This window comes from Mobula hypostoma, chromosome 4 (assembly GCF_963921235.1).
Source record: "Mobula hypostoma chromosome 4, sMobHyp1.1, whole genome shotgun sequence".
NCBI classification, from domain to species: domain Eukaryota; kingdom Metazoa; phylum Chordata; class Chondrichthyes; order Myliobatiformes; family Myliobatidae; genus Mobula; species Mobula hypostoma.
This window is the reverse complement of record NC_086100.1, coordinates 75,010,765-75,037,750: the sequence shown is the minus strand read 5'-3', so window position 1 is coordinate 75,037,750 and position 26,986 is coordinate 75,010,765. Positions and strand designations below refer to the sequence as shown.

Here is a 26,986-nt window from a genome sequence, read left to right as displayed (position 1 = left end):
GCTTTGCAGCCCGGTGGTTGGGGACCACTGTCAAAACTAACTCCTCAGTCTTCGGGTCTCTCTGATTCAGCCAGGCAATTGCAACATTGTACTAAATCCCATGTCGAGCTTTGAACATTAACTACTTCCACAAAAGACGAAATTGATATGTCAGAATTCGTACATATGAAGAGAGAATGGTAGAGGTGCTCAGGTCACGCAGGATCTAAGGGAAATTGCAATTTCAAGTTGCTTTTAGGTTAACCTTTATCTTCTCCCCTTACCTGATGTCTGTCCCACTCAAGTGTTTCAACAATCTCAAGTTTTGATTACACTTCCAAATCATCCAACTACTAATTCTTTGCTCAACTAACACTCAAATTGACACCAAGTAAGATCAATATCAAAACTCCTTGATAACATTAGATGCAATCACATATTGGAACGTTAACGTTAGATGCAACTTTGGACCAATGTTGCCCTTAAGCACAAATGAAGCCTAACTCCAACAAATAGACCAAGCTGTTTCAAACAAATTCATTGCCTTCGAAATGAAGCCACTGTTGGAAAATGAATGTGAATGCATGGCCCAGAGTGTGCTGAAAATATTCATTAAAATGGCCTACAGGAGAGGCCTTTAGTAACTTTATGGACAGAAGAAGCTGACAATGCTCTTGCAGCACAGAGGCTTGGGAGGTAATTTGATACAAGAAACTGGAATCTATCCATTAAAAAAAGTCAAGAATCAGGAACAGATTTAAGGTAATTGGTGACGGAACCAGAGGTGATAAGATATAAAGACTTTTAAGTATAACAAGATAAAATAAGTGTTCATAGAACAGTTTTAAAAAACGCAGGTTTCATAAGAAATGAGTAGAAACTTTGGAAAATCAAAATGCAGAGATAGGGATAAGACCCATAGAATGATACTAACTAAATTGATCTGAATTAGAGCTGGCAGAGGTTCAATAGCCCCAATAACCTTCCGTTTCAGTGAAACAGGCTTGAAGCACTTTTGCAACCAGAGGCTGAGACTAAAGACCCAGAGTTCAAATTCTACTCTTAGACAAATGAAATTTTGAACTAATTAAATATGGAATATAAAGCTAAAATGAGTATTGGTGTCACAAAACTACTAAATCATAAAAGGCCCTATAGTTTGTTCAAATCCTTTTAAGCAAAGGAAATCTGACGTCCTTACCACTGCTACCATATTGATAAAAAATGTCTTTTTCAACATGAAGAAAGGAATAGCAACCTTTCTTTTTGGCCAGAGAAACAAATCAACTCTGTAGCAACTTGAGATAAATATTTGCTAATTATTACTTTACAAGCAATACATAACTTTCATGGTCTGATACCAATTCACTTATCAAATTTCTCACCCACGTGTGAAATACTATTTACCATAGAGGTATAAAGTTATCCTGCTTCTGACAGACATTTTTCAAACTTATTTCTTGACTGTGCAATAGCAGGAACTCAGCTGTAATCATGCAATTTATCATACGCTAGAATTAAACCCTAGACATTTCTTAAGACCACTGTATTCTATCAATATAATTTAATAGGCTAAAAGGCCAACTTCTAAATATTTGCAATATGTAGTGTTAATTTTGAATTTTCACAGAATATTTTCAATTAAGTTTTATAAAAATGTTAATAATTGATCTCAAAGTAATATTATTTTCCAAAGCTATAGCTGATAACAATCCTTGCAAATATAACTGGAGCAGTAAAACTACCACTGGAGATAAATTCAGCTTCATTATTTTTAAGCAAATCAATCCAGTGATTTGGGGGGAAAGTGTTCATCCCAAACAGTTTAGTGTCACAATCCTTAACTCTTCATTCAAAAAGTGTGCCCCTCCCATCATATTTTGGGAATATAACTCAGTGCTTCCACATTATTAGTTAAAAAAAGTTCATCAACCTTACATTGTTAACATTAATTTTGCAAGATAAACTCCAGTCACACAAATCTGCTGCTAATCCAACATTCACAGTAGAGCATTCTTTCAAGAAGCTAATGAGGTCAAAGGCTCCCTTGTGAATTTGCTATTATGCCTGCAAAGAATTTGCTGAATGGCAGGCATGCAAACGACCAGAATTCTATGTTTTTAAATGCAAAGGATATAATCAATTACCTTAAAATAACCAAGGTTGCTTACTTTCAACATCTGTAAATTTTGCTCTTAATCAGCAAAAAGAAAACACAATCAGACACAAAGCTGCAAAGGAACTATTGGTACAGATGGTAGCGAGCCAAAAGGTCCGTTGCGTGTGCATTTATAGGAATAAAAATAGAAGCAATTTCAGACAAAGGCACTAAATTTGAAACTTCGAGTTAATGCTACCAGACACACATTGAGGTCATGGCTCAGATTTAGTTGTTTTTAGATTCACAGGGATGGTTTTGGGGATAGAGAAAGGAGTTAGGGGTCAGGTTAGGATTTAGAGGACAGGCCGGAGTCTAAGGCCAGTGACATGGACATGGTCAGATGTCAGACCAGTGAGGATGACAGCTGGTGCTGCTCATCCTCAAATCAGCATGTTCTTGGAACTCCGGGCAGGCTGGAGGCACGTGGGCGCATGGTAACCCCCAGGTACGCAAAACAGCAAGACCAGAGTTCTAAACCCACTGTTCAGGGTCTGTCATCAGCAAATCTGGAGGCTGACGCACGTTGTTCAGGATCCTCATCGACCATCATTGGTGAAACCCGGCATCAATATTGAAGTGAAGTCCAGAAGTCAAGGCCTGATGGCCAGAGCCTCAAGTCCAGAAATCTCTGCCAGCCTGCTGGGGATGTCAAAGGCCCAATGTCTGCAAATTCATGAGTCTGCTCGAGGCCAAAGAACAGCCTGTCCAGGGATTAGACAACTATCACCCAACATGCATGGGTGAGAGGAAGGAATGGAGTTTGTTTTGCTGTTGTTGTTTTGTCACTAGTTGTGTTTTACTTTACTGCGTTCTGAATTGTTCTGTCAAGCATGGTGTGCATGCCATGTCTGTGCTGGAATGTGTGGTGCCCCCAGGACATCCTTGGGTGTGTTGGTTGTTGGTGCAAACAACGCATTTCACTATATGTTTCAATGTGCATGAGACAAATAAATCTGAATCTGAAGTGGCAAAACATTCACTCATTTAATTCATCCATTAAGCTGATCAATTTTTCCACTATACATCCAAATATTTCACTTCACTCTGAAATTTTTGTCATCAACTAGCCAAATGTTCATTATTGTGCAAACAACTTTTGGACTAAAGCAAGCATATCCTATTGCTCCAATGCCAGAATTAAAACTAGCATATGGTACATATTTGTCCAATAGTAATACCTAGTATACCAAAAATCATTTCTCAAACAGGCTTTTCAAGGCTCAAAAGACAGCCTTACCAGATTTTCTTTTCACTCAGTGAAAGTGAATGTTATAGCTCTTTGATTTAATGTCTACAGTGTTTGAATACCTTCTTTATGTCTTGGCAAACCAAATCAGGTATCTTACTCAAGATGTGGTCTTAAAGAAATGAAAATTTGATTACAGCTACTAATTTGTATTCTTTCTCTTCCAGCTCTGCAGTTGACTTTCTACTTATTCCACTTTGGCGAGATGCCAGTTTGTCAACTTTCTTCTCAGTTTCAATGAAGCTAATTTAAACTATTTCAGGTATTAATACAGAGTTCTTATCTTTTCCATCCTGTGCACTATTTTGCAGCCATATTCATTATGTTTCATAAGCCAGCAAATGTTGTTGCTCTGTTTGAGCATTTTCTCCCAATTATATACTACCATCTTTTAAATGAATCAATCAATTCCATAGTAAACATCGAAACCACACATAACAAAGCATTTTTGGAGCTGGATAACATATTTGTAATACAATTAGAATTAGCATATTATAATTGCCACATTTATCATATTAAATTTTGCAGACCAAATCTATGACATAGGTTAACCAAGTAAATAATATTAATCATAAGCACAAGAGATTCTGCAGATGTTAGCAATCCAGCACACACAAAACGCTGCAGGAACTGAACTTAAGCAGCATCTATAGAAAGGAACAGATTTCAGGTTGAGACCCTTCCTCACGACTAGGAAGGGGGGCGGGGGAGGAGGATTCAGTTCTGAAGGCTCTTTTCTCAGTACCTTCATCCAACGGGGTTTGCCTTTCTCCACCATTGATGCTGCACTCACCCGCATCTCCTCCATTTCCCAGACATTCACCCTCACCTCATCTTCCCATTGCTGCCTTAACACCCCATGAGCCTCCACATCCAGTACCTTATTCTCAGCAAATTCTGCCATCTTCAACGGGATCCATCTTTACCACCTTGCCCCCCCCCCACAGGGATTTCGCTCTTCATGATCACTTGTCCATTCGCCCCTCCCCTCTAATGTCCCTCTTGGCACTTATCCCTACAAATGGAAGTAGTGCTATACCTGCCCTTCACCTCCTCCATCTCCATTCAAGGCAACAGTTCACCTGTAGGTCTGTCAGGGTGTGGGTGTGCGCGCGTACAAACACACATATACACACACAAATTAGAATAAGATATCAAAAACATACCTAAAATTATCATGGAAACATTTATTTTCTCTAACAGAAATGCATGACATACTTTCAAGGACGATCATGAGATAACTTGAATTAGAAAACCTGGCTGATATTCTTCCCCTTCACAGCAGTACCAACAAATTCTTTGCTACAACCTCTCCACCTCACCCACCTACAATACTCTTGTCGTTATGGCACACTGTTGAAAGATCCTTGTGAGGGCAATTTGGACATAATAGAACTTCAATTTCCTTTGATCACAATTACAATATATATATATCAATTCAAAAATGTTGCTTAATACTTCTAATTACACTTCAATGACACTTAGACGACATGCCATTTAAAAGACCAACTCCTTTTCCAGCCATCCACATTAAATTATCTTTATTGCTTACTTTCTTCCAAATCTCAAATGGCAGAATCTGCAACAAGGTACCATTGACCTGGAAGTTTTTTTTTCCAGTATCAAAAGCCATTAAAAAGCATTGAAGGAATGAACCCCTTAACTTTAACCTCTGTACTCACTACCTCGAAATAGGAAATTAAACATTCAGGTTTTATTGTACAGAAAAATGCAGTGAACTCAGCTTATAAGCATATACTGTATCATCTTAGATAACTGTAGCACAATGCGAGTACATAAAAAACAAACATTTGGAAACTGATCAGCCCAAGTGCTTAGTTATATTATTCTGCAATAATTGAGTAACTTGGAACTTACATATATCAGATGCTAAATTTGAGTAGAAAACTACTGGTCAACTTAAAATTCAACACTATGTCCCACAATCCTCCTCCTCCTCACTCACTGTGCAACTGGGTATTGGGCCTCCTATCAGACCTCAGACAGTAAAGACGCACAACTACACTTCTCTCCTCATCTTCAACACGGGTGCCCCTGGGCTGTGTGTTGAGCCCAGTGTTGTGCACTTTGCTCACACATGACTGCATGGCACCCGAGTAATGACACTGTCAAGTCTTACAGTGATGGGGCTCATCATAAACAATGATGAGATGGCCTAGAGACAACGTGAAAGACCTTGAAGCTAGTGTCAGGCAAGTATCTTCTTCCTTACCATCAACAAGACAACGGAGATTGTTACCAATTTCAGAACTTGCATTACTCACAAACCTCTATATCGGTGGCACAGCAGTGGAAATGGCGATCAGTTTCAAACTTCTGGGAGTGCACATCTCGCAACAATCTTTCATTATAGAATGCATTATATAGCCCACCAATGCCTCTACTTTCTGAGGAGGCTGAAGAGAGCTGGACCATGCACATCTACATTCATGTCCTATTACAGATGCAGAGTAGACAGCATCCTAACGAGCTGCATCACAGTATGGTACAGAAGCCACACTGCAACTGGCAGGAAGGCTCTACAATGGGTAGTCAAAACTGCCCACTGCATCACTGGCACCAACCTGCTCGCCAAAGACATATATAGAGAAAGGTACCAGTAAAGGGCCAGTTGCCTACCCAGGGTCCTAGCCAGACTCAAAAACAGTTACATTAGCAGATCAACACCTCCATCTACTAACGCATCCCTTTACAACCCCAACTACCACAGCTTTATTTTTTCGTGTCACTCACTTCATGTGTAGACACTCTATGCCCAGTGTCACTTTATGGACGTACAATCAATGTATATAAACTATCTCACATATTTATTGTTTTCTTTATTATTGTGCGCTTTATCTTGTGTTTTTTTCGGATCTGGAACAATTATTTCATTTTCCTTTACACTTGTGCACTGGAAATGACATTAAACAATCCTAAAAATCAAATCTTGAATATAAATTAAGATATTACACCATTCTTCACTGAGATTAGATTTTCTTTTGTTATTTCTTCCCCTACCAACTCCCACCCAATTTTATTTGACTGACTGTTTTCAAAAGCACTAGACCACATATTCCCAAAGTACAATAATAAAAACATTTTTGACAATTTACAATTTCTTTACTTTTTGAATGTAAAAGTGGAGGTTTTGCAAGTAGACAAAATCTTACTGCAAAAAAAAACAATTATAAACCTATTTTACAGACCTTTTGTCTTTTCTCTGTCATTCAAGTCTCAGCATTATTAATTTTGTTTAATTGTTGAAACAGATTCATAATTTTCATAATCCAACCACTGACAAGCAAAATGCAAGGATGTCAGCTATACTTTATATGTACCGAGTGAACAGACTGCAATGCTATTAAAGATATATATATTTATTCACCAATACCAGTCTTCCGCAAAGAATACTTACCTTACTGTATCAAAATTGTTAGCTCAAGACAATGCTTCAGCATTAAACATCAATGGTAAAAATAATCCCGAAGTTTATTTAATCTCAAATTCTTTAATTAAAAAAGGTATTCTTTACCTCTTATATTTGAGCAATTGCTTTAAACTTTACACAAGCAATTTATAAAAACAAAATACTGCTTGTTAAAGTCACACACACATATATTAAGTGTGGGGGAGGAAACACAGCACCTGGAATTTTCCATAGACTGACTTACTGGAAGTAGACATCAGGGATTTTACAAGTGAATATCATATTCAAAATCCTGAGAAAAATTTCAATATCTGCTTCAGTTTAACAGGACTGACCAAGTGCTAACATATTCTAATGTTAGAATGGGACCACTTGACAAATACTCATCCTATTCAACTGGTCAGATTGTGTTAAATCATTTTTAGTCAATGAAGAAACATGGTACTGAAAAATCATAATGCAGAGATATTGACTTGGACTGGTGCCCAAAAAACATTAAGACATACTTCATTCTATTAAGAGGGAATGTAGTTTTTTTAAGAAGATTGTGTTTTTCCCCGTTTACACACTGTAACAAACAGATTAACACGGGTTATATCTTTTATGGAAGTTTAGAACATACAATTGCCAGATTTTATACACGACAGTTATTTATCATCTTAGTTTGCATTTATTGGCTACGGGATTGGGGGCTGGATGAAGGGAATGATTGAGGAGATAACACCAATACTTTGCTTAAAACTTTTCTACAGAACAAATTATGGTACACAAAATTTGCAACAGAATAAACACTTAAGCAAAAGAAATAATGATAATCTATGCAAATCTATATTTTCAATTACTGTCTACATTCCCAATGAAAATATTCAGTCACGTCAGAAATAGATAAGTTCAATTAAAAAACTACAGTCTGACGTGCACACCAACCCAACTTCCTGAACTTTGACCAATGTTTATCTTCAAGAACAATTTACAAGATACAAAGGTGCAATGGGCTGAGTATTTGCTATTTGAAATGGGATTACTTTTTTGGCGGACCACAAATCAGGATCTACTCAGGTCAAGAACAACCTCACTTATAGAAATCCAGCTTTATGCAAACTCGCCCATAGTGTTTTAAATGTTTTTCAAGTTAATTATAAAAATAAAATTTTGCATGTGTTCATGAATGAATGGAAACAGTATGTATTTAATTAGTTTAATTAAGCTGCAACGTTAGGGTTCAATGAAATGTTAATATAGCAAGTGTATATAAAGAGATGTAGTATGGGTAACTATACAAATTGGACATTTCTAATTTACAGAAAAATCAGCTTAGAGACAGGTTTGGGAAAAGGAATCCTTGTACTGACTTCCCATATCCTGGAAGTATCTCTCCACAAGGACAGACATATATGAAATTCACCATAGTCTTTAGACCAAAAGAACAAAAGTGAGCAAAAAGTGTTTGAACATCATCACCTCAAACCCAACGTGCAGTTCTTCATCTACAAGGCAACATTGATCCCTCCTTGTATTTATACTTTGGGACATGAAAACCTGCAGGAAGCATTTCAAATTACTGGAAAGACACTACCAAAATCTCTACAAAATCCTCCAAATTCATTAATGGCTTCTTCTCCTAGGCCAACATCACTAATACCAAGGATCTTATTAGTTTAAATCAGCTTCAATAGACAGGTGATGTTATTTACAGGCCCAAAGCTAGACTTCTGAAGTTCTAATCCAAATTCTGCAAGGTGATTACTAGATGCCCAGAAGAAAGTATTCAAGGATGTTCTTAAAGCCATTTTTGAGAATCGAATCAGTGCCTCAGGTGCATGGAAAAGTCCAGTATAAATACTTTAAGGATTATAATTGCTCCTATACTTTTCACCCACTCTGCCAAGCACCACCTGAACTACCTATGACAGAGCCTGTGAATTCCATACTGTCTCAACAGCCACTTTAAAGTCAAAAGAAGTGGTGTAAAAAGAGATCTCCAATTCTGACAGAATACTATTGAGAAGACTCATGATTATTCTTTCATTATTTGTATCAGGCAACTCAGTTCTCTGTTAAATCTGACCATTCAATTGTTTGATTATCTACTGTAAGGCACTGTTATATATGCCTGTTTATCAGGAAACACTGAAAAACAGATCAGGCTGTATCTGCAGAAGTTGTCAACATTTCAGATTGAGGACCTCTCTAAGACTAACCATTTCTCCTTTCACAAATGCTGCCTGAGCCGAATATTTTCAACGTTTTGCTTTTCTTTATTCTTCACAATGGCTGGGGGGGGGGGGCAGGGTATTTCTTGGCGCCCCAGTAGCAGAATGGTTATCACAACACTATTACAGCTCAGGGCACTGGAGTTCACAGTTCAATCCAGGTATCCTCTGTACATCCTCCCTGTGGAATGCATGGGTTTTCTCCAAGTGCTCCTGTTTCTTCCCTTCATCCAAACATATACCGGGCAGGTTAATTGTTCAGTGTAAATTGGTCCATGATTAGGTTAGAGTTAAGCTGGCGTTGTCAGGGGTTTGCTTGGTGACGCAGCTCAAATGGCCTATTCCATGCTGTATAAACAAATAAGTCTACACTGAAAAACTGTATTTGTTGGAATAGATTAGCTAATTCTGAGTATCAACTTAGAAAATTATAGTTCATGTTAAATAAGCCCCATTTCCTTTGCTGAATTACATACAAATCAATCTCTCAACATTCAGATTTGTTACTTCAAGGAAATCACAAGCAGAAGTGAAATCCAGTGCTACACCATCTTTCCATATAATTCGGCTAAGCTGTATTTCGAGTAATTTTTCTAAATCATTCCAAGCACATCAACAAGAAACATTTGAAAGCAACTTGCTACCATCATACTACTGTGGTAAATCATCTCCATATGAACTGTTACTCATTTTATAACACACACCCTCCCAGTGACTGGAAAACTGCTCGGGAGAACTACACCTTCCCAAGTGAACCAATGCACAAGGGTGATTTAAACAACCGTGCCAACTTTGGCATCACAGATTACAATTGTGTTTTGACAATGGCTACAACAGTAAAAAAAAGGTACTGATACTTTGCATCAGTAAACAAAACATTGCTATTTTTAAAGTTTCATCAGCATACATACCAAAATTATATAATCAGAATAACTAAAACCTATATGAAATAATTAATTTATTACATTTGGATTAACTACAGTTGCAAAAATCCTTGCCTTTTTCAACCCTTGGCATGAGTAAATTATAAGAACCTAAAGGAAACTGAAGTCAAAAGCTAAATTAGATGACAAAGTGACACCACCTAACAATCATAACACCGTTTCAAAAGTAAGTCTAGACAAAAGTGTAAGCATTGATCTGAAAATCCTTAATCTGGGTTTATATACAAATACAGGTTGAGTACCCCTTATCCAAAATCCGAAAGACTCCAAAATCTGATTTTTTTTTTAGCACTGAAACAATGTCACAAATGGGAAATTCCACAAGGCACTGGGAAGGTTCCCAGGCAATGCACAGGTCACTGCATACCAGACAGTTCTGAGAAGTGACCTCACATATATAATGAACAGTAGTTAATGAAAAATAGAAAAACATTACATAAAGCAAAAAAGATCTCGATCGTGTATTGAAAGAGTGGCTGTGTCAACGGAGTGAACATATGCTGCTAGCAAAATGCAAATCATGAAACAAGCAAAGATCTATCACAACTAACTGAAAATTGAAGGTAATTGTTTCATGCACAAAATTATTATTATAGAAAACTAACATTCCCCCCCCCCCATCATAGTTGCTGTGGAATGGGTGACTATTTGAAATCGATGGTGGATATGAAGTCAATCACAGTGCTGGAACTTGGTAACAGACGCAGTCATTCAACTCCAACTGTCTGTGGAAGACCCAGCTTCATCACATCAGGCTGTGCTCCAACTGAGAACTATTCACTCTGAGCGTCCCACCAACTGTACATAAGCTGTCAATGTAATGTGAATGGATTCTGTGTTTAGACTTGGGTCCCATCTCCAAGGTATCTCATTATATAGATGCAGATATTCCAAAATCCAAAATACTACCAGCCCCAAGCATTTCTAATAAGGGATGCTCTAAAAACTAATCCAAACCAAAACCATTTTCATGGCATAACCAATTCCAAATGACAGCAATTGGTAAAGAATACAACAAATAGAAAGCAACTACTACAAACAGAGAGAGATAAACTGTCATTCAAATTATTTGCATGGCTATCTTACATTAAATTTTGTTACAAATCACATTTTCTACTGACTTAGTCTAGGATTTCCCCTCATGTATTCTTGGGGATTTTGTTCCACACCAAACAACGCACTGTAGTCTTCATATTTTTTATATAACTTGTTTATCATAGGGCAAGCCAAAGTTGCCAACAATATCAGAGATATTAGCGTTGGTTTCAACTGGCATCAGTCACCAAATAGTATATGTTTCACACAATAATACTATTGCCCCACTTTAACTTTTATTTGGTAACAGAAGTCATTCCCTTGTCTCTATAAACAGGTTCAAATAAAAAACATCATGGGGCCACTTAGGCCAAGAAAGACAAATTTTGTAACTTTCATAAATGCAATACTTCAGCTTTTTCTCAGCAAAGGTTTCTTTTCTTTAATTGCCAAACCATTTGGCAAGCTCAATCACGTTGCACTGCCTCATCAACAGCAAATGTGTTTGAATCTTTCTCTCAGCAATTAAAATACAGTACGCAAAAGTTATCTAACATCACAATATTACAATCTGAAAGGATACAGTTAGTTAATTAGCTGAAGAAACTGAAGTGTTAAGCTAGTTAGTTAAAAGAAATAATTCAAAATCTGTCATGGGGAACCACCTTGCACTGAAAATTTTAGTTTACTTGCTTTACCAATTTAGTTAATGTTAGCTATAGAGGACTGAAAACTCTCTATAAACTTGATTATCCAAAGGCATTCTTAATTAGCAAAGAGCACTTGAGACAAGACTGTCATTTACAAGCATGGACAATACAGAAGATGTAACTTCATTAAAATGAATTTTTAAAAATATCAAAGTTAGAGTGATACACACATACATACACCCCTTCATTTTACCGTTTTAGTTTTAGAAAATAAGAGAGAAATGGTGTCCATACCAAACAGTTAGCATGTTAAATAAAACTGACACAACCTGCAGAGTCCCTGCTGTACAAAGTGACAGTAAGAGCATATCTTTGGCTTATCCCAAGATTACATGCTTTGGTTGAACTCATCAAAATGTAGACTACTCAAGTTAGCAGGTTTCATTTCAATACGCAACAAGTTGCAAGTAAATATATTTCTAAACGTATCCTAAAACAAAAGTTTTTTTCATCAAATCCTTCCAATTTCCACAGAGGCTTAATACATCAGTTTTATATAAATGTATGTATTAAAATCTTCCATAAAACCATACATGCATTTATAAGATTTTATTGATGATATTAAACTATTATGAAACTCAATTTGAAACTTGATTGGAAACTTGTTACTACACTTCAAAATGCATAATTTATCTATTTTTGTTTATAAGCACAATGTTACATAGAATTGCTCAAATATGACATATATGTGTATTTCCATTCACTCTGTATAGCTATGGGTTTTCACCAAAACTTAGATTCAAATTTCCCACATCAGAGCTTTTATTTTAAATGTAAACACTCTAAATGTCAATACATTCACATTTACCATATCCAAGATTGATTTAATGTAAAGGCACACCTCAATTTCATGGTTTGACAATTGCAAAGGCTGACAACTTATTGCACTTTAGCCAAACGTTTCAAGTAACCCAAATCATTAAACCATAGAACCAGCGCCTATTATAAACAAATCGTTCTACATTTTCACAAGAGACAAAAGTAGCTTTTATAATATAGGTTAATATGTACCATATATTTAACACCAAGAAACCAGATCATTTATTTCAAACAAAATAAATTTCACCCATCCCCCATCTGAAAAAAATACATTTGATAAGATGTTTTCCTCTCTCATACTTATAAAACTCGCTACTGGGCGGATGGATTGGTGAGAATAACCAAGAACAGTCATCAGGATGTCGTCACCTGACTCCAGTCAGAATAGTGTAATAACAAAAAAAATCGTGAGATCAAATACCGAAGACTACAACCCGGTTTCCCTATTTACCAATTTGGCTTTACTTTTCAATGTATGAAAATCCAGCAAGTATTATTTGGTTTACAATCAACCTCTCCATCAAACAAAAATAACGAAGCGATAGGAAAAACACTCCAGCGTCCTACTCAGGCTTGCCTTTTGTATCCCTGCACGTCCTTCGTCTGCTTGGCAATTAAACAACATTTGTATTTTAGCCCTTTTTTTTATATATGTGCGTACAATGAAGTGACGCGAAAACGTTCAAAACCTAAATATCAATGAAAATAAGTCTTCGAAATAAATTTTGCCACTTAAGCACAGAAAGCGATTAAAAATAAACAGAGAATAACCAAGGAAAAGAAAGTCTTTTTAAAAGATGCGAACTCGAACTGTAGCCACATTTCCCGCTCCCCTCCCCCAAACACACACACACAGTCCCGAGACCTGTCCTCCATCTTAGATCGGCACTTCGCTCGCCTCTTTTCACTTAAAAAAAGATTAAAAGTTCAACAATACGAACCGTCCCTGCCCATTTTGGAACCGTTTTTCACTTCCCGTTCGACGTCGTAAGAAAATATCGAGTTTGAAAATTGATTAAATTAAAAATAGGAATAGTTAACACCGCGTCTTTACAGGACGAACAATCCTAAGCCGCCATCTGGTGGCATTTTCCACAATCGAATGGCGCAATGCAAATCCAGACAAAGATTGCCCTCTGGCGGCCACCATCCGATTCCTAGCTCGTGCCCGCGCACAAGCGATCGTGGCTTGTCTATCGCGGCTACGCGCCCGAAACGGCGTAATGTGTAGCTTGTGTTGTGGGAGGTGGGAAAGTGGCGGCACACACGCGCTTTTCCCTCCCGCGCGCGAAGCGCACCCAACAATGGCGTGCGTCCTGACGTCAGGGCCGGGAGGGAGGGGGAGGTGGGCCGCTGCCGGTTGTGGAGCGGGCGGCGGGTTGAGCGATCAATAGTGAATAAATGTTGATTGCTTGCATAAAGTGTGATGGCCATGAGCCCATGAGCCATTTCTTTAAAGCAAATAGTTGATAGATGCTTCCGAGGTTCCTTTTAACATTGTGGAATTTCTCAACCCTCTAATGCTTGGCGTTAGTAAAGGCGCCAGTGAGCGGCTGGCAGAGATCGTGTAATGGCGGCTGCACAAAGGAGTAAGAGGGAGAGTCCCGCTAGCTACCATTGATTTGCTTCCCGTTAGCGGCAGCAACCTTCCCCCCTACAGCCCATCCGATTAAAGGGATTGCAAAGTGTATTGAACCGTGCTGTTTTTTTAATTTCCCCCTGTCGTGATGAAGAAGCCATTTTGAAGCTCGTGTGGATATCTGAGGTCTCCTCCCCCAGCCAGCCGCTGGGCTACGCTGGAAAACAAAACTGATTTATCTGTAAAGTCTTTCATAGGAAAGCATTTACAAGACATTTGATTGGAGTTGCCACAAAAGAGAAGGAGTAGGGTTGTGACTGCAAACGGATGGAGAGGAACGATTCAAACATGTTCAACTTTAATCTGAATTTCTTAAATTTCACTTTTTTCGGAGCCAGTTGAAGATGTATCTACTCTGACTGGATGTCCAGATGATTCAATTGTTGGGTAAATAGTGCAACTACATTGCGTATTTTCCCAGTTCGTTGATAGAAGAAATACAAATTATTGATACAAAATAGAAAATGTTTTAAATGTTCAGCACCTCTAGCGGCGTTGTGGAGAGATAAAAATAGCGTTAACATTTCATGTCAGTTATCTGGTATCAGAACACGGAGTTGAAAGACCCTCAACTAAGATTAGGTAGGCAATCAAACTCGTCTGCAAATGTCCCTCCCACTACTAACCCAATAGCTGGATCTGTTGGATGTAAGAGATTGAATATCTGGACATTACAGAAATCAACAAGTGACCTATACGCTTGAATTAAAACATAACCTTTTAAGAAAAATAATAAAAATAAAAAACAGTAGATAAAAGAATATGAAAATGTTTCAGGTCATGCTGTATTTGTAGAGCAACAATCAACATTTCAATCATTATTCAGGATTTAGTGAGAATTAATTATTAGTTCTTACTCTGGACAAGAAACACTAAATGTTTTCAATATTTTATCTTTTTTTAAGGGGAGCCATAAAAAGACAATAGAGTCCTGGGTGGTTCATGTGAAGGATAATAGAGAGGAGCTACCTTTTCAGTGGCACCCAGGTTATGCTGTCTTCTCGCTGCTGCCATGGGGGGGGAAAAAAGGTACAAGAGCCTCAGGACTTGCCCCACCAGGTACAATTACCCCCTCAACCATCAGGCTCTTGGACCAGAGGGGATAACTTCACTCAACTTTACTTAACCCATCACTAAACTGTTCCCACAACCTATGTACTCACTTTCAAGGTCTTTTCATTTCATGTTCTCGATATTTATTGCTTATTCATTTGTTGTTATCATTTACTTCTTTCTTTTTGGATTTGCACATTTTGTTGGCTGTTCACCATGTTAGTGTAGTCTTTCATTGATTCTATTATGGTTATTGGTTTTATTGAGGATGCCTGAAAAAAAATCTCAGGGTTGTATATGGTGATATATATGTACTTAGGTAATAAATTTACTTTGAACTTTATTGGTCTTCAAAATTTGATACCCTTTTGTACATTTGATCCAAATTATCCATATAGTAACCTAAGAAAGAGAAGCTCACAAAAGACTTTGATCCATATCACTGGCGACGAAGGGCTAGATGACCCACTCCTGCTCGCAATCCTTATTTTTATCAAGAGGCTGTTTGAAGTTCAAATATACCACATCCCCCTTTTCAATTTTGCTTGTTGCAAACTCAAAATAACTCAGCAGATTTCACTTTCATAAATCATGCTTACTTGCCCAAATTGTATTATTATTTTCCATGTCCTCTTTATCGTTTCTTTTACAATAGATTCTAGTAATTTCCATACTTTACATTTTTCACTATTCTGACTATAAAGTCCCTGCACAGATTGGTTTTGATATTTCAATCAAATGAGTGCTGGTCTGCAAAAGTTGGACTAATGATAATTAACACATGACGTTTTGCCAGTTTCACCCAGAAAGACCAATTAACTCCAGTACCAGAAAGAAATGCATACTACTAACCATTCATACTCAGTTCAAGTATTATGCTTATATTTTTTTCTCTTGCTGAACGTGACCGTTCTATCAAGTGAACCTTCCATTTCAGCAACATCTTCCTGCATGATCCCAATATTACTTGTTTCCTTTAATATTCAGAAATCCGTAAGGGTGGAGTCAAACTGATATCGAAGGGCTGGTTGCTTCATCCTGAGTGGGGCACTTCTGGTTGCACTTCCTAAATTTCCTTTGTCCTCAAACTGGATCATGTCCCCTTTGGCTCAAGATGAAAAAATATTTCTTCATTGGGAATAATAAATATATATAGGAGAGGAGAAGATGGCGGCGCGACACAGTGCGCGCGGCCACTCCGGTGAATGATATCTGTTATTTGTCAAGTAGGGTGCCGTGCACAATTCTGATTTGATGGAGGCAGACGTGAGAGCACAGAGGAACATCTGGTGAAAATTCTGAAATTCCTGTTTCACTGCTGCTGCTACTGTGTGATCCGAAATCTCTGGAGGGGAAGGTCCCGAATCCTCGGCTTTGCTTGTTATTCAGTGGCCGGGGCAGGGTTGAAGTTTTCGGACGGACTCAGGATCGGCTGTGGTCGGGTGCTTCCAGGATGCTGCATCAGCAAGTTTGCGGCGCTGGAGGCTCATGGCAGGGAGAGTATCTCCCTTTCACCGTCTGTTTGAGATGTCGGGGCTATCGAGACTTCGAGACTTTTTTTTACTGTGCCCATGGTCTGCTCTTATCAAATTGCAGTATTGCTTTGCACTGTTGTAACTATATGTTATAATTACGTGGTTTTTGTCAGTTCTCGTCATGGTCTGTCTTGTGTTTCTGTGATATCATACTGGAGGAACGTTGTATCATTTTTTAATGCATGCATTTCTAAATGACAATAAATGAGGACTGACTGTCCTCATAATCTAATCTAATCTAATTATTATATACCTGAGTGGTCTGTGGAGGGTATATTTATCACCACCATATTTTTGCTCATATTGAGAATCATGGGATACAGTATAAACAATGCTGCTGAGAGAAAAGATCAGTTTTTATTGAATGAAAGAGTTAGCAGGAGCCAAATCGCCTATTCCTGCTTCTTTCTTCTTATGATTCAGTTAGTGCCCAAGATTTAGGGTACAGGGCAAAGTTTTGAAATTTGCAGATTACACAAAGTTTGACAATTAATAAAAAGACAAGAAATAATATATTCCAAGAGGACAAAAATGCTGATGGAATTGGCAATCGCATGAAAAATAAATCCAGTGAACAAATTCATAAGGTAAAATGTTTTAATGGGAAGAATAAAGAGAAACATGATAAATATTGCGAAGTTAAAATGAGTGTAAGCTTTTGTACACAAACTTTTTTGTAGGCATTAGAGCAGATAACATAGCAACTTTGATGCCAGACTCTGTAAATGGGGCCATTGTGCACAAGAACCTGGAAGTTAAACCTATATGAAAATACTAATTATGTTCAGTATTGCAGACAATTCTGGACACCAAAACTTAGCGGTGATTTGAAGGTTGTAGCAAGAATGCAAAAAAAATATAATAATGATTCTAGAGATGTGAAATTGCAATAAAGTGAATAGATTTAGGAAGCTGAGATGGTTATCTTTGGAGTAGAGAAGTCCAAGGTATATTTGATAGTGGTTAAAATTATGCTGCTTTTGTTGGAGTGGATTATGAGGAAATAGTTTTGGTGACTGAACAGCAAATAACCAGATTTAACAAATAGATTTATGGTGATTCGCAAAAGAACTAGAAATTATATGAGCTTAAAAATAAATGCAATTGATGCTTATAATTGGTTATGCTTCTTGGAGGCTAATAGATACAGATTAATTAGAGGAATGGATAAATAAAGAATAAAATACATTGTAACACACATAAAAATTGCTGCAGGCTAGGCAGCATCTGTAGGAAGAGGTACAGTTGAAGTTTCAGGCCGAGACCCTTCGTCAGGACTAACTGAAAGAAGAGATAGTAAGAGATTTGAAAGTGGGAGGTGGAGGGGGAGATCCAAAATGATAGGAGAAGACAGGAGGGGGAGGGATGGAGCCAAGAGCTGGACAGGTGATTGGCAAAAGAGATATGAGAGGATCATGGGACAGGAGGCCTAGGGAGAAAGAAAAGGGTGGGGGGGAACCTAGAGGATGGGCGAGGAGTGTTCTCAGAGGGAGAAAAAGGAGAGAGAGAGAGAGAAAAATATATAATAATAATAAAAGATAAATAAATAACGGATGGGGTACGAAGGGGAGGTGGGGCATTAACCGAAGATAGAGAGGTCAATGTTCATGCCTTGAGGTTGGGGGCTACCCAGACAGAATACAAGGTGTTGTTCCTCCAACCTGAGTATGACTTCATCTTGACAGTAGAGGAGGCCGTGGATAGACATATCAGAATGGGAATAGGACATGGAATTAAAATGTGTGGCCACTGGGAGATCCTGCTTTCTCTGGTGGATAGAGCATAGGTGTTCAGCGTAACGGTCTCCCAGCCTGCGTCGGGTCTTGCCAATATATAGAAGGCCGCATCGGGAGCACTGGATGCAGTATATCACCCCAGCTGACTCACAGGTGAAGTGTCACCTCACCTGGAAGGACTGTCTGGGGCCCTGAATGGTGGTGAGGGAGGAAGTGTAAGGGCATGTGTAGCACTTGTTCCACTTACAAGGATCAGTACCGGGAGGGAGATCGGTGGGAAGGGGTGCGGGGGACGAATGGACAAGGGAGTCGTGTAGGGTGTGATCCCTGCGGAAAGCGGGGGGGAGGGGGGAGGAGGGAAAGACGTGCTTAGTGGTGGGATCCTGTTGGAGGTGGCGGAAGTTATGGAGAATAATTTGTTGGACCCGGAGGCTGGTGGGGTGGCAGGTGAGGACAAGGGGAACCCTATTCCTAGTGGGGTGGCAGGCGGATGGGGTGAAAGTAGATGTGTGTGAAATGGGAGAGATGCGTTTGAGAGCAGGGTTGATGGTGGAGGAAGGGAAGCCCCTTTCTTTAAAAAAGGAGGACGTCTCCTTCGTCGTGGAATGAAAAGCCTCATCCTGAGCAGAGATGGAGGAATTACATTGTAGTGATACAAAGAAAGAGTGCATTCTACTGTAATGTTGTCAATGGGCTAAATATTATCTCTGGGCTAAGCTATTCTACAATGCTTTCAGCACAGAAGAATACTCAACCTACATCTAAATTCTTTAGATGTTTAGAGACGTAGTTTTATACAGCACAGAAACAGGCCCTTTGACCCAACTCATCCATGCGGACCAAGTTGCCTATCAAGCTCGTACAATTTGCTTGCATGTGACTCATATCACTGTAAATCTTTTCAATCTATGTACCTGTCAAAATAGCCTTTGAATATTGTAGTTCTACCCACCTTTACCACTTCCTCTGGCAGCTCATTCCATATTCTCACCACCTACTGTCTGAAAAAGTTGCTCCTTGGGTCCTCTTTACACCTTTCAGCCCTCACCTTAAATCTGTGTCCTCTAGTTTTTGACCCTCCTACCTTGGGAAAAAGACTGAGTCCATTGACATTATCTATGCCCCTCATGATTTTATATACCTCTCGAACAGGGATTTTTAATCTTTTTTATGCCATGGATGCCTTCTCAGAGTAATGTATTTAAATATATAAAATAAAATACATAGGATTACAAAAGAAACCAATTACATGGAAATGCAGATATCAAAATATAAAATAAACCAAATTTGTGATATAGTAATACATGTGCTTCTCCAAACATACTTTTGCTCATTGTGGCCAAAAAGTTCTATTTTAACTTCATCAGTCCACAGGACTTGTTTCCAAAATGCATCAGGTTTGTTTAGATGTTCCTTTGAACCTTTTGAATGGAATCCCTCTCCACTGTTAAGCACGGGGGTGGATCGATCATGCTTTGGGCTTGTGTTGCAGCCAGTGGCACGGGGAACATTTACTGGTAGAGGGAAGAACGAATTCAGTTAAATACCAGCAAATGCTGGAAGCAAACATCACACCGTCTGTAAAAAAGCCAAAGATGAAAAGAGGATGGCTTCTACAACAGGATAATAATCTTAAACACACCTCAAAATCCACAATGGACTAACTCAAGAGGCACAAGCTGAAGATTTTGCCATGGCCCTCACAGTCCCCTGACCTAAACATCATCAAGAATCTGTGGATAGACCTCAAAAGAGCAGTACGTGCAAGACGGCCCAAGAATCTCACAGAACTAGAAGCCTTTTGCAAGGAAGAATGGGCAAAAATCCCCCAAATAAGAAATGAAAGACTCTTAGCTGGCTATAAAAAGTGTTTACAAGCTGTGATACTTGCCAAAGGGGGTGTTACTAAGTACTGCCATGCAGGGTGCCCAAACTTTTGCTTCGGGCCCTTTTCCTTTTTTGTTATTTTGAAACTGTAAAAGATGGAAATAAAAAAGTTTTCTTGCTTAAAATATTAAAGAAATGTGTCATCTTTAACTTTATGCCTTTTGGAAATCAGTTCATCTTTTACTTGCTTAGCTATTCACAGTAACAGAAATTTTGACCAGGGGTGCCCAAACTTTTGCATGACACTGTATATTACCAAGCATCGCAGAAGCTTCATCTGTGCAAATAGTATGAAGTACTTTTATCCAGTCAGTTATGTAAAGCAAATTTTTTTTTTACCACTTCCAAATTGTTGATGGCCTTTATAGTTTACAAAAAGGATTCATAAATTAAAAATTCTTCTTTGATAGTGTCAACATGCTCATAACAAACAAAATCAAGGAGCTGCCTACATTGAGAGGTGTCTGTCGTTTCAACCAGCTGTATACTGAATGGCAATTGTGAAGCTGCCAATTCCTCAATAACCTGCTTCAAAATGTTAAAAAAAAATCAACTGTCCTGGAGCGTATCACATTATTTGATAAGGGAACTACTTCCATTTTTCCCTTTCTGTTCCAGTGCACAAACCAGCTCGACCATTTCTAGTGTGCATGGCTTTACTAAATTCTGTCCAATAGTGTGGCGCTTCTTTTGTTTGGCAATTCGGTAAGCAACTTTATAGCATGCTGCAAGAAAAGGTTTTTGTGAAATGGCAAATCCAAGTCTTGGAAGTGTCCCAACTTTTTTGAATTGAACTTTCTTTGCACGAAAAACCCCTCAGCATCTTTAGATGCATTTTTCAGGATAGACAGACATGAGGTACTCTTTCAGCATTGCTGGCTTCATACTTCCATTCGCAAGAATTTTTCCACACAATAAACACTGCAGATTTTATGTCCATTAATGCAAGTGAAACCACATAATACATAGTTTTCATCATACTTCCTTTTCTTTGACATTTCAATTTAAATTGGGTCTGCAAAAAATATAAAATAAAGCTAAAATAAAATATTTGATTCAATTGACATTTTTTGAAATTCAATATTTTTGTATGGTTTTTAAGTAATTTGTTTGAGAAATCTTCAAAGAAGTAAGTGATTTGTATGTTAATTAAGTGAAGTGTAAGATATTCAAGAAATTTGTTTGCCAATTAAGTAAAATAAGGCAGGTTTTACAATTTATCTGAATTTTTAACACTCTTAATGGCTTTTAGATACTCAGATAGGCACAAGGATTACAGTAGTAGCTCAGGCATCATGTCCTTCCTGGAATTTGGCTATTGTTGCGCATGGATTTGTGTGGTATTACAAAAAGACGCACGACTTTACGGAGAGTTAAGAATTCCTATTGAACTGTCCAATTTTGCAAGACTTTAACAAACAATAATCCAAGTGTGATCTCACCAACATCTTGTACAGTTGTAACATGGTATTCCAACTCTTGCACCCAGTGTCCTAATAAATGAAGGCAAGCATGTCACATGCTTTCTTCACCATCTTGTTGCTTCTTTCAGGGGACTACGTATGTACCCTAGGTCCCTCTGTTGTTTAACTCTCTCCAGGGCTCTGTCAGTCCTGCCTTGGTTAAACTTCCAAAATGCAACACTTTGCATTTGTCCAAGGTTAACTCCATAGCCCACTTTCCTAATTGATCTGGAATTTTTATTAAAAGTTCATATTTCATGTTCTTCCACTGCTCAGTTGAAATAACTTGCAATATTAAGAATGTATTATTTTCTCCTCATCTCAAATTTTCAGAGGTGCCTGAAATCCAAACTACTCAGAAGCAGACAAAATGGAGTTGTGAACTGAAAAACATTTATATTTGAATATACAACAGCAAATCAGCAATAAGCTCTTTGGCAGTGAATGTAACAAAAGAAATGAAAGTAGATTTTAGCTGCTGCTTTAAACCCTACTTACACTATAAACTAAATACTGATGACTATTATAAGACGGTTGTTTATAGAGTATCTTAGAACTTTGGGATTCAAAAATTATGTGGTAACTTGTGCTGAACCTATGCCAAAGTATGAGGAATAATGTGTGGTTCTCCATATAAGGATGAACTGAATAGAATCTCATGTTAGCTTATTGCATATCTATTGGATGATTTCCAGCACAAATATCATATAACATGGGAATAATTTACTTGGGTACTTGAAAACTAATGACCTGCCCTTAGAAGACCAACTTTGGCTGAAGGTGGCAGTAGTTGTCTGGGAGAACAGCTGGCATGCAGTAAAATGTTTGGATCATTGAATTCATTGCCAGACAGCAACACAATCTTGCTTATGTCTTTTAATGCACTACTTTTAAAAATGTTTTCAATGGAGGATTTGTCACAGGCTGATATCCAAAAATGGGCAAAAGCTATATTCAGTTTGAATCAGAAGAAATACTTATCATTTAAGTAACAATGACTTGTAAATACTTGAAGGAAACTGATCAAAGGAAATGGGAGGGAACATCAATGAAATGTCTTGAATCATATGGAGTCCTGTAGATTAGCATTTCAAAATTTCAGGGACTTAAATGGGTGTGGCATGGTAACTTTATTTGTGGAAACCAGCATGTCTTTTTTTCGCTCATTGAACAAGAACCAAATATGTAACCCTACACTTTTCATCAGTACTACTGTGCGTTTCTGCAAAACAATTCTACCAACAACTTCTCAATCTTAAAATCTTTTGTCCTTTAAGCAAACTAGAATATTTAACAAAGCACCAACTTTCAGGATACGTCACACCAGCAATTTAACAAAGTTTACCTTTCTTAAACCAAATGGCACATCCAGTAGACCTGATATCTCACAGCTCCATTGCCATATTTGATCCTGAACTCTGGTGCTGTTTGTGTGGAATTTTTATATTCTGCCTGTGACCATGTAGGTTTCTTCTGGGTACACTGGCTCCTCCCACATCACAAAGACAAACAGCTTGATGGGTTAACTGGAATAATAAACTGCTCCCACTGTAGGTGAGTTGGAGAATCTAGGAGGTCTGATAGGAATGTCATGAGCTATTCTCACTGCAGGATAGAGCTTCAGAGATGTTGACACTCACAAACGTGGTGTCACCCTTTACACTGCTAATCCTTTGATGAGGACTGGTATGTCTTCCCTCAACTTCTCCTTCCTGAAGTCCACCATCAGTCCCTTGGTCTTACTGACATTGAGTGCAAGGTTGTTGTTGCAACGCTGTAAGTCCTTTTTCATTGCACTATGACGTTTGAGAGAATATTAGAAATTATGGCTAACAGCTTGTTCAAATACCTAAATTTCAAGAAGCATTTGCTCTTTAAGTTGTAGGTAGCATTGGAAGAACAAAGCAAAAAAGTTTGGAAGCAACTTCAGAACTGAGACCTTGGGAAGTCAGAATTGGAGGAGCACTGCCACATCAGAAAGCCACAGAGCTGAAGTGTATAGAGCTATAGAGAAATTTTAAAATGGATGTATTGCCTAATTAGGAGTCAGTGAACAAAAATTGGTGCAACTGTAGCAGAATCTTGGTGGGTAAGATGACAAGGACAATAAATACATGTATGAAAGTTTCATCAACAGATTATTTGTTGCAATTGCAAGAGCAGAAAGGGACAATACCATTAAGATAGAAGAGGGCAACTTTAGATTTGGACAGAATATATGGTCAAGGCTTAATTCACATTCATACAGGGTGCTAAGGTTTTAAGTAATCTAATTCAGTCTTGGAATGTAACCAGAGAAAGGATGTAGGTTGTGGCTGTGGAATAGACTTTGTGACAGAGATCAGGGCAAAGACTTTGTTCTTCCTAATACTTAAATTTTAAAAATCCAATTGTGAACATTAGGAAAGTATCATATGGTGAAATAGTTGGAGAGAAGTTGAAGAGCAAGTAGATGAAGGTTTCAATGTTTTGACAAAGATCACATGAATGAGTAATGTTGAGAGCAATTAAATGATTTGACAGGAACAAAATAAGGTACAGCTTAATTATGTTTTGTATGAAAACATTGGAAGGGGATTGTGTGGTTAATTGTTGATAGCAAGAGCAAGATCAAAAAGATCAACTATACATTCATGAAGCATGTCCTTTGTAAATTTAAAGTGGACTATTTGAGAATTTTAGAACAGAAAAAATGATATCTGAGTTTTCCCAACATTAATGGGTGGGAAAGACTGACATGAATTTGGAAGATGAAAATCCTTCGGGGATTTTGGACAGGAAAGAAATTGTGCAGTTATAGTCGTGTGGAAGCAAGTTGCTTTTTATTTCTCCAGGAGGAGGAGGAGGCTGATGATAACAGCTTTGAAAGGGAGTGTGGGGGTACTAACTGAAGAGACCAATAGCAACATGAGCTAACTGGCAAGTCTGGGAGAGATAGGCTGGTTTATAGACAATCAGTTGGAACTAATATTGGGGAAGCGGGAGATGGGTTTCCTGGATAGAATGAATTTGGAGAGAACAAGAGTGGAGGTGGGGAGAAACCAGTTTCAGTCATAAATTAAATGTTAAGGCATAGAATATCCTTAAAAAATGTCTTAGTGGTATATATAAAGAAAAGAAACCGGCAGATATAAATGAACAGATCGGTTCAATCCAAATGCCAACTTTCTTGAATTCTTTATATATATTGGAGGTAGAAGTAGAGGCTGGAGGGACTAATATATGCAGCTTTGGTGAAGAAGTAAATTCAGAGTTTATTTTTCCATTCAAAAATGATCTTGATTAAATATAGCAGAGGAGGACAGAACCTGATATAGTGACGTAAGAAATATATACCCTAAAAGACACAATGTATGGTCACAGTGAGGTCATGGGTGTGCCTGAACGAACTTTAATAATCCTTTTGTGTTTCTGGACATACTGCAGGTTTTTCTTTGACTTCTCTAGGATCTGTTGTGGCTGGCCAGAGATTAAATTGCTCTTAAAATTTAACACAATGATACCACCACTACAGTGCTGTTGGGGTGTTCAGTCCCACAGCTCTGAGCCAGCCATGATCCTCCATCTGAATCTGAACCGTTGCCTGCGTTTGATCCATTTCCCTCTCTTCTGACTACTTCCACCAGGCAGGGGGTGCAAGAGTCTTGGGTTCCATGTCTCCAGGTTCAGGAATAGTTGTTATCCTGTAACCATTAGGCTCCTGAACCAGCATGGGTGGGTTAACACTTGCCTTGACACTGAACTGACTCCACAGCCTGTACATAGAACATAGAAATATACAGTACATTACAGGCCCTTCAGCCCAGAATGTTGTGCTGACCATGTAACCTACTCTAGAAACTGCCTAGAATTACCCTCTATTTTTCTAAGTTGCATGTATCTAAGAGTCTCTTAAAAGACCCTATTCTATTGACCTCCACAACCGTTGCCAGCATTCCACGCACCAACCACTCTATGTGTGTGAAAAACTTACCCTGACATTCCCTCTGTACCTTCTTTCAAGCAGCTTAAAACTAGGCCACCTTGCATTAGCCATTTCAACCCTGGGAAAAAGCTTCTGGCTCTCCACACGATAAATTCACTTTCAGGGACTCTGGCTTTGTTATATATGTTTTTTTCCATGGATTCTATTGTATTTCTTTATTTTCCTGTAGGTGCCTGCAAGAAAATGAACTTCATATGATATATGATATATGTACTTTAAAAATAAATTTACTTTGAACTTTGAACGTCTGCTTAACTTACGTCAATTCATCAATGCCACCTGGGAAAGAATTTATTGCCCAATTTTATTAATGTTGCTACAGAAGAAATTTCCACCTGATATTTGTGAGTGAAGATTATGGAGGGGACACTCCAACAGAAAAATCTGATCATTGAGATGTAAACTTCACGCAGAGAAGATCTGTTCTTGGACGTGAATTGGAAGGGTTAATGACACAATTGTGATCAAACTGGTAAATATTTTATTTTTAAGATCACTGTCTTTCTTTTCCACAGAACAAATTACACTTGTTCTTTTGAGAAGAAATTTTAAAAAGTGAAAATGTAGTACCTGGTAATTTTTCAGATAAGAAGGAACTCTAAAGAGGGGGAGTGAGCAAGAGTGTGGTCAAAGAACCTCCAAGAGGACCACAACTTTGTCATGGTTTGGAGGCTTGCTTTGGCTCTTGGTAGGGTCACCCATGCCAAACAGGTTGAAGGACAGTCGAAGAGTGGTCCACTGGTCCTCCAGGTTTGGGGTTTCAGCTCAGGGCTAAAAACCCTGACTGGTAAAACAAAACTGTTATGGAAACAGCAATGAAAAATCTTTCCACATCTGAGTGGCCAAGGACAGACAGAAATGGAGGACCTTCATTGCTGCCCTAAATGCCACCGTCGTAACGGTAATTAAGTGAGTAAGTGGTCGAAGAAAAAGATGTCAGTACCTTTAGAACTCAATGATATATTGAAAAAAATGGATTGAGGAAGAGGTGACAGGCAGGTGAGAAGATGTAACAGGCCAGGAGGGGAGGAAAAATATATTTTACCAGAAGGAGAAATGATATTCATGCCATCAGGTTGGGGGCTACTCAGACGGAATATAAGGTGTTGCTTCTCTATGGCTGAGGATGGCCTCCTCATGGCACAAAAGGA

The 26,986-nt window shown here is 38.2% G+C and overlaps 1 protein-coding gene across 1 annotated transcript in view; it reads right to left on the bottom strand.

Annotated features, from left to right (window-relative positions):
- The window catches only part of LOC134345410 (cohesin subunit SA-1), a 281,646-nt gene extending 268,022 nt beyond the window's left edge, over nucleotides 1-13,624 (bottom strand). Inside the window, exon 1 of the mRNA XM_063046029.1 lies at nucleotides 13,479-13,624. The gene's annotated coding sequence lies outside the window, so the exon portion shown is untranslated. The remainder of the gene's footprint in view (nucleotides 1-13,478) is intronic.
- Between the last annotated feature and the right edge of the window lie 13,362 nt (nucleotides 13,625-26,986).